At 31.8% G+C, this 11,871-nt stretch overlaps 1 pseudogene; it reads left to right on the top strand.

The window, feature by feature from the left end:
* The first annotated feature begins 7,405 nt into the window (after window positions 1-7,405).
* Window positions 7,406-11,250, top strand: LOC113873017 (annotated as a pseudogene).
* Window positions 11,251-11,871: the final 621 nt, after the last annotated feature.

The following is an 11,871-nucleotide window of genomic DNA, read 5'->3' as shown; positions in this document are numbered from 1 at the left end:
TTATAAACAACTGATATAGAAAGTGACACTTTTTACATCAGTTTTTAACAACCAATGTAAAAAGTCCTGAACTTTTTACATCGCCTATATCTACATCGGATACGGAACCAATGTAAAATGCCTCTTTTAACTGATGTAAAAAGCCTTTTCTCCACTAGTGAGCCCAGAAATGTCGATGTGAACGATCTCTAAAAGGTTTGTACTCCTAATTGCACCTTTTGTTTTTGTCTTAGTACACTTTTCCCTAATACAACTTAAACAAGTTCCCAAATTATCAAAATTTAACAAGGGTAAAATATTTGTCTTTGTCAATTTCTTAACCCTTTATTTAAAAATATGACACAGATGCTTGTGCCACAACATTAAGGATTTTTCCTTAACCTTAGATCTTTTAGCAACAAAATTCTTAACAACTAAAGATGAAAAAAATATTATTAGAAGCTAAACACAATTTATATGAATCATCAACTAGAAAACCATAAACCAATAATGTGAGAGTTTAACATCAAACTTATTTTCTTATCTCTAAAAGTGAAATTAAAACCAAGTTTATCCAAACAAGAAACAGAAATCAAATTTCTCCTAAAAGAGGGTACATAACAGGTATTATACAAAATCAAATCAAATCCAAAACTTAAAACTAAACTAACATCTTCTACTTTCTCTACTAGAACTTCAAGATCATTTCCTACCTAAGCTTGCTTGTCCTTGGATTTTTGAACTCCTGCAAAGATACAATAATTTGAGTTGTGGAACCACTATCAATTCACATAGAGTCTATAGGAACATCAATTAGATTAGATTCATAATAGACAAGAGCTAAACAATTACCTCTAGATTTGTTATTGTTTTCGAGCCCAACCTTGAACTTTTCATAATTAAAATTCTTATGTCTTTTTCTTTTACAATAAAAGCACCAAATCTTCTTCTTGAAGAGGCTTAGGTCCTCCTACATTGTGATATCGTTTCTTACCTAGTTTTCTTGAACTCGATATCTATAAGCATTAGAATAGCTATTTGTGTTTTTTCAGCTTTCTTTGCCAGAAATAGGTTTGTCATGGATAGATAAAAGGGTTATGTCACTCTTTTCTTTCTTAAGTTTCTCTTCCTTAGCATTACACTTAGTAATAAGGTTATTCACACTCCATTTTGCACCAAGGGTATTATGGATAGTTTTGATTTGGGAAAAATCAGCAAGTAGGCAATTTAAGGTATGTTCGATAATGCTTTTTTCATTAAAGTCAATTTGGTGATATTTTTGCTTGGCTTAAATGTGAACCATCTTCATAATGAACTTCCTTACTCCCCCAAGATTGTGATATATCATATCTGTTAACTATTTTACTAGACATTCGGACTCAATGTTACTAGATACTTGCTACCTTTCTCTCAAAGTAATGAAGAACTTTTTAGCTATTCCCTTCTTTGGAAGACCACTTAAAAGATATTCAGAGATAGTTCTCTTGATAGCGATTAAGCTCAACATTTTAGATCTCTCCCACTGATCCAAATGCTTCTTTTCTTTAGGTAAGCTCTCCACATTAATTCCCAAAGATATGTTTAAATCTTGTTTCCATTTCTAGTTAAGATCTCAATGGATGCAGAATAATTATTCATAGAAAAATTCTCTAACAAGACAAAACATGAATGCATTAAAACATATTATAAGACAAGATATAGCTCAAAAAGAAAACAAGCTATCAAAGCTACCAAAGTAAGGCCCGTAAAACAACAAATTCCCCTTTGAGTAGAATACGCTATGCAAGGTAATTATCCAGGTCAACACCTCAGGTGGGTTAATCCACGAGCATACACTAAGCTCAGAAAATTGTTCACTTTGGGGTGTAACATCTCTTATTTATTTAAATAATTTCCTTATTTAAATATAAAAACATCAATATGATGTGATTAAAATCAGTAAAAGATAAATAAATATAGCAAAGATTTTTGTGTATGTAAAATCTGAATCAATGAAAATGAGCAAAATTTAAAACTTCATACATATAAATCTTGTTCATAATAGAATTTGTCAAGCTTGTAATTTATTATTGAGTAATCTGTAATATTTTGTAATTGTTAAATGTTAATTAAAAGATTATTTGGTATTGAAATAGATTTAGATGGAGTTTGAAATTTTTTATTAAAAAAAAAGTGAACAATAAATCTGGTATGAACAATAAGTTGCTGTGAACAGTATCAAATTTTTTTTTTTCAAAATTTTGCCTATAAATAAGAGGTCTTACATGAAATTTTCATTTCTTTACACTTTTCAAAGGTTCTAGAGAGACCCAAGGCCATATACCACCATTTTCTCTCATACTAAACCCTCTTAAACTTAGATTTCTCACCAGATATGAGATTTTACGTCTATTATGAAGGTTCTAAAGTAAGTTTCTATAAGTTTGAAGTTAGATTTACTATTTATTTTTCTTCTTCTTCTCTTTCTTATAGATAGTTGATGATGTCTTAGGAGAAACTTTGTTATAGAGCTAAATCTTCGGTGGATCTTGCCTTAAAACAAGTAATATTTAGTAAATCTGGTGTGAATTGTTGTCTTAAGGTAAAGGGAGCTGACTTTAACTATTAACGATGTTTGGAATGATTTGGTATGCTATTACAAGAAGTTTTGAGATAATTTTGTTAGATTTCTTGGATAAAAGCTATTTTCTAAGCTGTAACTGTTGTTAATTGATTTAAAATGCTGAGATTTGGATAAAATATTATGAATTGTTTTAGCTGAGCTGTTGAGAATATCATTTTGTCTATGTTGTATCATACTGAGATATATGTCTTGCATCATTATAAAGCCAAGTTATACGTTTAGATGGGTAGAAATGTAACGATACAGCATGCTGAGCTGTGCTATGCTATATGGATCCAGATACCAGAATAGGTCGCTCTTAGACTGGCTTAGTTTCTTCTGGAATACTTAGGTTATGAAACTAGTTGGAAACCATTTTTATGTTGTGCATTAGATGGGCTGGGAATGCATGGGGTATTGCTGTAAGTAATATTTTGCTCTATATATATGATTTTTCTTTTGTAAGTTCATCATTGCATTTCTCTCTATGTTGTTTTATGCGTGTGTACTGTGATGATTGTACAGTGGTACGTGAGCAGATGTAGCAGGTGTTGCATCTACTTCATAGGTTGAGGGGCTAGTGGAGAAGTGTTAGAAAGATGGAATTGAGTAATTTGGTATTAAAGTCATTTTTCTTATATTTTGAAACCTCATATAGAAGAAGTTATGTAGTATAATTTTTATATATTTTGAGTATTATGAACTAAATGTAATACTATGTTATTTTGTTGGATATTTGTTATAAGGAACTTGGTTTATTTTGAATGAAAAGTGAATTTTATACATATTCTCCATTATTTATCTATCTTGAATAAGTAAGTGGTGTAAAAATAATGTTTTCGGTTCCTTATCAAAAGGGGTCATGACAGAATTGATAATATAATTTTGAGATTATAAATTTACAGTTAAAGAAAAGCTAAAATTCTATATTAACAATTAATTACTAAATATTACACATGTGCTTTTAATCATCATTTAAAATAATTACATCTCATAAGTAACTTTGAATGGAAACTCAATTAATAGTATTATTACAGTTTTCCCTAATAAACTAAGTTCTTCAGAGCAGTTCCTTTCCTACCATTCTTTGTGAGTATGATCCTAGAACGGATCAATCCTCCTTTTATCTCTACATTACCTGAAAATTGTAAGGGTAAGCATTCCTCGTCCCACTAAAATTCTTATTTTATATATATAATCAAAAGTAATGCAGAAACATTTTTTAAAACATGTAACAAAATAGCAATATTTCATGCTTAACAAATTTAATCGGACAAAATTATTTATATTTATCTTTCATCATTTACTCATACACATTCTATTTCTTATTTAACTAACCAAATCAAATTCAATGTCTAAACTCATACCACTTTACTTATTCATTCAATTTTAATCAAATAAAAGTTATCCATGCATATTACTCCATATTTAACCAAATATCATTATCCAATTCATACCTTCGTGTACTTTATATATTTCAAATCCGAATATTCCATTAATTAATAGTACTTTAGGTACTCTTAGGCCCCTAAATCGTTGTTGATGAATCCACATTTTATTAAATTTTTACTTGTCTTTTTAATGCTCCTTAATAGAAAAAGTAGACTTAAGAAGTGTAAATAACATAAAAACATCATTTTGGTCGAATATCATAGGTTTCTTAATTTTTGGTTAATTTACATTGAATTACATAGATATAATTTGCAATTTTGATCATTTGAATAATTGTGCAGGAATTTTTAGACTTATTCCATGGATTTTTAGCATTTGAGAAAGTTTGAGTTGAAAGTGACTACTTTGGATTCCACAGTGGACACTTCAGCAAGCAAGATCCAAAAGGGCAGACCAAAGTGATCACTATGATTTCATAGTAAACACTACAGAGACCCCAGTTTGAAGAGTTGATGCGCTTACCTACTTTTGTTCCATAGTAGACACTCCAGGGCAGACCAAAGTAATCACTCTGATTTCAAAGTGAACACTCCAGAGAAGGCCAAAGTCACCCAGACCTGTGCATAACTACTATGACTCATAGTAGACACTCTAGAGAGGGTCAACAGCATGGTGACTTGTGCGTAATCACTATGAAACCATAGTAGTTACTATGAGAGGCATAGTAACTACTATGAAACCTTATTCAGGAGGTTCTGGGTAATTTATGAGAGGCATCTGGTCTAAAAATTAATAAGCAAAAGTCCTTTATTTACTTCTCTAAAAATGTTGCTCTATAGTTGAGTGTCTAGGAATCACGTCCTGTAATCAGTTAGGAAAGTATCTTGGAATTGTTATTGTCACTAATAATCCCTTTAGGAGCCAATTCTCCTTTCTTATTGATAAGATTAGGAATAAGCTCTCATTATGGAAATTAAGTCCTTGTCCTTAGCTGGTAGAGTCACCTTAGCCCAATCTTTTTTTTTAAGCATCCGTTCATATGTTATACAAGCTCTCATTATCCCAATATTTGTGTGTAAGGAAATCAATAGCATTTGCAAAAAATTTATTTGGAGATCCCTAAGTGGTAAGAAATGTCATCTTATTGGATGAGATAGAATCTGCTCTCCTAAAAATGAAGGTGGTTTGGGTTTCAGAGACTTGAATACCCTCGATAAAGCTTTCATGATGAAGATCTAGTGGAGGCTGATAAACTCCACCTCTGATGATCTTTGGGCTCAAGTTCTCATTTATAAGTATAATTTTAAGTTGGGGAGTGATAATCACCTTAATAATAATGGTAGAACCTCTCACTTATGGAAGGACCTTCTTTCTGTCCAGCAAGATTTTGCTAAGGGCCTTGGGTGGATTATTAGAGGTGATCTGTCCACTAAGTTCTGGACTAATAATTGGATTCCAAATTTTAGAAATCTCTCAAATTTTGCTATGTCCCAAATCCCTAACTCTGATTTTGACCTCCCTATTATGATGTTCACTGTGAATGGAGAATGGGACTGGAACAAATTTAGCCATGTTCTTCTTGGCCAAATCTGCCAGTCCATCAATCTTATTCAGCCTCTTATTGTTTTTTGGTCCCCTAACTAGTAATGGAATTTTCACCATTAAAACAACTACCAAATTTTGACCCAGAATAAACGAACTGATAAATTGGACCAGAAGTTGTTCAAAGCTGTTTGGAGATGGGGTGGCCCTCCTAAAATTGCTTTCTTTTTTTGGAAAATGGCACATTGTAAATTACTTACTAATGAGGAAAGAGTCAAGAGAAAGATGACCAACTCTTCCTTTTGTCCGATATATGGGGAGGCTATTGAGTCTATAATGCATGTTATTAGGGATTGCTTTTACGCCAAATAAGTTTGGAGTCATTTTATTTTTTTTTATCAGTGGGTTCAACTTTTTAGTGTTGGGCTTTCTTCTTAGTTATTAAATAATATCTCTTTTGCTAGTTCTAGTAGGTTTCCTAATTGGAAGATAATTTTTGGGACTGTTGCTTGATTTATTTGGAAGGATAGAAATGGTTTATATTTTAAAATCAATCTACTAAACCTGCGCACTTAGTTGTTAAAGCTATGCTTGATTCTGACTTCTTTTCTTTATATTGCAGGAATTTAACTCCCTCTCAAATAATGAGTCATGGCACTGTTAGCTGGGTTCCTCCCCCATTTGGTCACCTTAAGTTAAATGTGGATGTGCAGTCTCTAGAACTGATGGAATTGTTGCTTGTGGTAGTCTTCTCAAAATGGCTCAAGGCATGTGTGTTGTTGTATTTTATAGCAAAATTAAGTATTGCTCTCCTTTGTCTGTTGAACTTTGGAGTCTACTGTTGGAAGTCCAAATTGTCACTCAACTAAATATTCCAATCATTTGGATTGGGTCAGATTCTAAGGAGGCCATTAACCTCATCTTCAATTTGCAGACAACTTCTCATCCTCTTTTTTTTCTAATCGATAAAATTAGAGATGCTTTGAAAGCTATTAAGTTTGTTAGATTGTTACATATATGTAGAGAAGCTAATATGTGTGCTGACTTCCTTGCCAAACTTGACTTAGATAGTATGTCTCCCTTGTCCCAAATCACATAACCCCCCACCTCATCTCCCCCTTCTTAGTTTGAACTCTTGTGATCTAATTTTTCTTAAGTTGTTTGGGTAGGCTTAAGTTGTTTGTTTGAGTGTTTAGCTCCTTAATATACAAAAAAAAAAAAAAAAGTATAATAAAATTAATTTATTTATGTATTATATATGGTCTACAAACTCAAACTAAAATTATTATCATATAATTTTTTTCTACATTACTACTGTAAAAATAATATATATTTAAAAATTAAAAAAAAATTTAGCCCGCACAAATACAATACTAATTTCAAAAAATAAAATAACATTTATATATAATATTATCTTCCATTTGTTTTATAAATTATAGTATTAAATTAATTTTTTTTCACTTTATATTGATTATCTTATTAGAATAAATTTTTAATTTTTTAATTATCATAATTCATATTCGTATTTCTTTAATTAATTTTAAATGTAATAAGATTACTTATTATTAAAATTATATAATATTAATTAAACACATATAAACTTTTATACTTTAAAATATTAAATGGTTGTATTTTTAAATTTCATATTTATATTGATAAACATTTTCAAATATATTTTATCACATTTTTAACAATCATAACTTTGAGCAAAGTTAATTTCTTCTTTCTAACAACATAAAAATTATTTAATGGAAAATTTCGAAACAAATCCACTTTTTCATTTTTTTATTTTTTTTACCGAGCAGCAACGTTATACTCTAATCTGAATTGCAGTGCCGCTGTTCTAACTAAAAACCCTAATTCCACTTGTTGTTACTCAAGCAGAAGAAAATGTCGAAGCGAGGTAATTATTAGTTGATGTTCTCTCGTTGCCATTTGAACTCTGATTTTCGCTAATATTTTCATCGATTTTGTTCCTCACTGTAATTGAACAAAGGAAAAAAAAAACTTTTTCCTGTTGGTGTGGCATTACCTTTGCTCTAAAGTTGTTCTCTTGAAATTTTAGAACTTCTGGGTTTTAACCCGCCCTCCACCCTGTTTTTCGGTTGGCATTTGTAGAGTTTGTCGATCAAATAACTCGTACGAAATAAAAAGAGGAAAAATCACTCTTTTTTTGCCTTGTGAGGGTGATGTTTTCATAGTGTAATAATGCATGATATGAAGTCGAGGTTGCATAAATCTTGGTTTTCTTAACATTTCACTCTTTTGGGTTTTTCAACATTGTTGTCTATGATCATTTGGATATAGAAAAATGATAATGCTCTTTGTTGAATTTGTGTCTCAGGACGAGGTGGTACCGCTGGCAACAAGTTCAGATGTCGCTGGGTTTGCCGGTCGCAGCTGTGGTGAACTGTGCTGATAATACGGGGGCTAAGAATCTTTATATCATATCAGTGAAGGGAATCAAGGGTCGCCTTAACAGATTGCCATCTGCTTGTGTTGGTGACATGGTTATAGCTACAGTAAAAAAGGGCAAGCCTGATCTTAGGAAGAAGGTATTGCCTGCTGTTATTGTGAGACAGCGCAAGCCATGGCGAAGAAAGGATGGGGTCTACATGTACTTTGAAGGTTATTCCCTCATTATGTTAACTTTGCTATGCCATAACTTAACAATTCTTTCAGTTATAATGCAATGGTGCATGTATTTGTGAAGGAGGAACATAGGATTTAATATTTAGGAAGTTTCTAGGGAATTTCCACACTTGTTTTGTTAATTCATGAAGGGGTTGCTTTTCTATTTTGTTTTGCAAGTGCATTTTTGTGCTATTGTACCCTAGTCTTTTCTTTAGCTGGAGGATTCAACTGTTTCTGGATGCTGGTTGTGCAACGTGCATATCCCATTATTTGTTGGGTTGGAGTACGCATAGTTATTTGATAATAACATATTTGACCAGCTAGATCAATACATTTTATCAAATTTATCGAGTTGGATCTCTCATGGGATCTTACTTTTCGCAATTTGATACATTTTGTTTCCCTAATTTTCTTTTTCCCTTTTATTGAGAATTTAGTTTTTAACCGAACTCAATAGGTTGTGTGATCCATATAGCTGACCTTACTTAGTAGAATAAGGCTTGATTATTGTTGTTTGTTGTTGTCACCACCAGTAACTTGTGTTTTATTTTCAGTTGATATTTATTATTAAATGGTATCCAAAGATAATTTAATTTTGGCAAAAATTGCTGGTAATGTAGTGTGGAGAATTTATTTTTGAATGTTTCTCTGCACCTCCCATGACCAGCTACATCATTATGCGCAACATTACCCCTACCGGGTGGTTACTTTTGTGTATCATCCCTGTCAAGATTGGCACATTTTTGTTTTTCGTCTAAATATATGATGTTGAACATGTCTGATACCATTTTATAGGAAATGTTTGATAAATACTAATTAGTTTCAATGTGTCTCTCATATTAATGTTTAGTTTTTGGTTTTTTGTTAGATAGTTTCTGCCTCCAGACATTAGTCAGGTATCCTCCTCAACATACCATGGTTGATACGGTTACAAGTCTGGAAAATCAATGTGTCCATCGTTACAGATGTGATGGTTTTCTTCATGCTCACATCTGCTCCATTGGGGCTCTACACATTTAGGGCTTGAATTCTATTTAGTTTTTGACATTATATTATGTAACACAAATTGTTTGCACAAGATTTTTATCAGTATGCATTTTCTCTATCAATTAAAATGTTTGAATTTTTAAATCCTATATGCTTAGTTCATATGCTCACATATTTCCCAGTGCAAACTATACTTGCCTCTTTGGATCATTATTGTCTCCAGACCTTAGTCAGGTATCCTCTTCAACATAATATGGTTGATACAGTTACAGGTCTGGAAAATTGACTGAGTCCATCGTTACAGATGTGATGGTGTTCTTTTAGTGCTCACATCTGCTCCATTGGGGCTATACTTGTATATGGAAAATTCCTCTTCAATTTTTTATGCTGTACAACAATTTGATTTCATGTTTTAAATGTCAATTTGCAATTTCTTTCTATCAGTTGAATGTTTATTTTGTTTCAATGGGGTAATTCATACTTTATTTTCTTATAATTTTTCCAAGTGTAGGGGAATTATTTTACATAAAGTCTAAATCATTCTTAAAATCCTTTTTTTGGATAGTCATTGGTGAACTATAATTTTTTGCCAAATCAAATTAATATGAAAAACCAAAATATTATATACGTTAGTCATTTTTTGCTTGATCATTGTTGAGTTACTCATTGCTGTGGCTTGTGGGCTTAATTTGGATCTAGACTAGAGCATTGCAATACAAATCTATTGTGCTGCTTCAGTTCTCCTGTCAAAGCCCACAGTACACTCTCTGGTTCATCTTCTGGATTTCAAAACCTAAGAAATTCTCATTTTTGCACCAACGGATGCAGCCTATGACATCCATAACTCCAATCCATTTTAGATTGAAATAACTTGAACTTTCTTGATTAAAGTTCAAGCACAAGAGCAAAAAGAATAAGCACTGTAAGCTGACCAACCTGTAGAGATCCTGAAACCATGGTTGTGGAGATGTAGGTAAAGAAGTGGAGGTTTTGGTATATGTCCTGAAATTATTGTACCTTGCAACCCTAGAGTCTTGGTTAGAAGATGGGGCTTTCTTTTAAAATTTAGAGATTAGAAATGTGCCATTGTGTTCCTGAGAGGGATGAGAGGCGAGTGATTTTTAACATTCATTCTCAGGAGGACTTTGAATTTCTGTTTTTGGTTAAAAAACTTCAAAGGATTTTAAGTAAATCATTTCAATTTTCTAGAAATATATTACCTTGAATTATTTCCCTTAATGGTTTTGAACTCTTCATGCTCTGTTCATAAATTCATATATTTCTCTTTCCAAGTCTTGAGTTATTCATGAACTTGACAAGCATTGTTTTTTGTTCCTACTTCATTATACTCAATCGAAAGGACGTAGACCTACTCTTATTTATTATATAATTCTGATTTGGCAAATCTTTAAACTTTGTTGCAGTTTATACTCTTATAATTCTTAATCTATTAAGATAGCATTCACCATCTAAAAATTTCTCACTGTAGGGTTACCATTTATTTTGCATATTTGCCTTTTAAGGATGCAAAATATGGTTAAATACTCACTTTGTCGCTCCATTGTTATGTATCTGATTCAAATTGATTCTCTATGCAGATAATGCTGGTGTTATTGTAAATCCCAAGGGAGAAATGAAAGGTAAGAAATGCAATTCTCAAATAGTGTTGATATTTGTCAATTGACATTAACAGAGTTTTAGATCTTTCCTGATGAATGAGGAGGAAGGATTTTTGGTAGTTTTTGCAATTTTTTCCTAAATCGTCCTTCTGATATCTGCATATTTTGTGTTTAACACTGATTTCATAAGAATTTTTCGGTCAGTGGCAGCCTGAATGTGTGTTTTTTGGGTTATAATTTTCTGCAGATTTAAAAATTATCTGTTTTGCGCTTTAATTAAATAATTTTATTTCAAAATTCTGAGATTATTAGTTGCTTGCTTTTGTTTAGGTTCTGCCATTACTGGGCCTATTGGAAAGGAGTGTGCTGATCTATGGCCTAGAATTGCAAGTGCTGCCAATGCTATTGTTTGATAGTTTTCAAGTTATCAATCGATTTGCAACTTGATCAACATTCAAATCTGCTTTACCACGAGGCATTGAAATGTCTAGGAATGTCAAGAACTATACAAATGTGTATTAGTTTGCATTTACTGTAGAAAACAGTTGATTGGTACATTATGAAAATTAATTGATGCTGTAACTCTCAGCCGGTTTGGAATTGTGCATTTTATTGATAAAGGTTTTCCTTACAGATCTATGTTTGGGTGTACATAATGGTTCCACTTTAATGATCCAAGGAGAAAGATAACAGTCATGTTGAAATAATCAGTTTCTAATTGAAGTTCAATTTCTGCCATGGTGTATGGTGTGATATCTTTATAGGCTTTTTCTTTTTTGTCGGAGAAAAATAATGAAATTTGGAAGACTAAGCGGAGGTATACTATGGACTCCACCATAACTCATATTTTTGTCCAGAACATAACAAGCACTGAAGCTACAACAACCCAGCAATGATCAAGCAGTCAATAACAAAGAATTCTGAGGAAAACCAATTTTTGCCTCCCAGGATTGCCTCCAAATTTTTAAAAATATATATATAAATAAAATAATAAAATTGTTTTATAGAAAAATGAAAAACTTTGAAAAAAGGGAGATTAGTTTCTGGAAATGGAAGTCCTATACTATGTGAGTTTATATCCAATACTAAGAAGTAATTTTATACATGAGAAGAAAA

The sequence above is a fragment of the Abrus precatorius genome, unplaced genomic scaffold (assembly GCF_003935025.1).
Source record: "Abrus precatorius isolate BTA unplaced genomic scaffold, Abrus_2018 Scaffold7, whole genome shotgun sequence".
Taxonomy (NCBI): domain Eukaryota; kingdom Viridiplantae; phylum Streptophyta; class Magnoliopsida; order Fabales; family Fabaceae; genus Abrus; species Abrus precatorius.
This window is presented reverse-complemented; position numbering and strand designations above follow the sequence as displayed.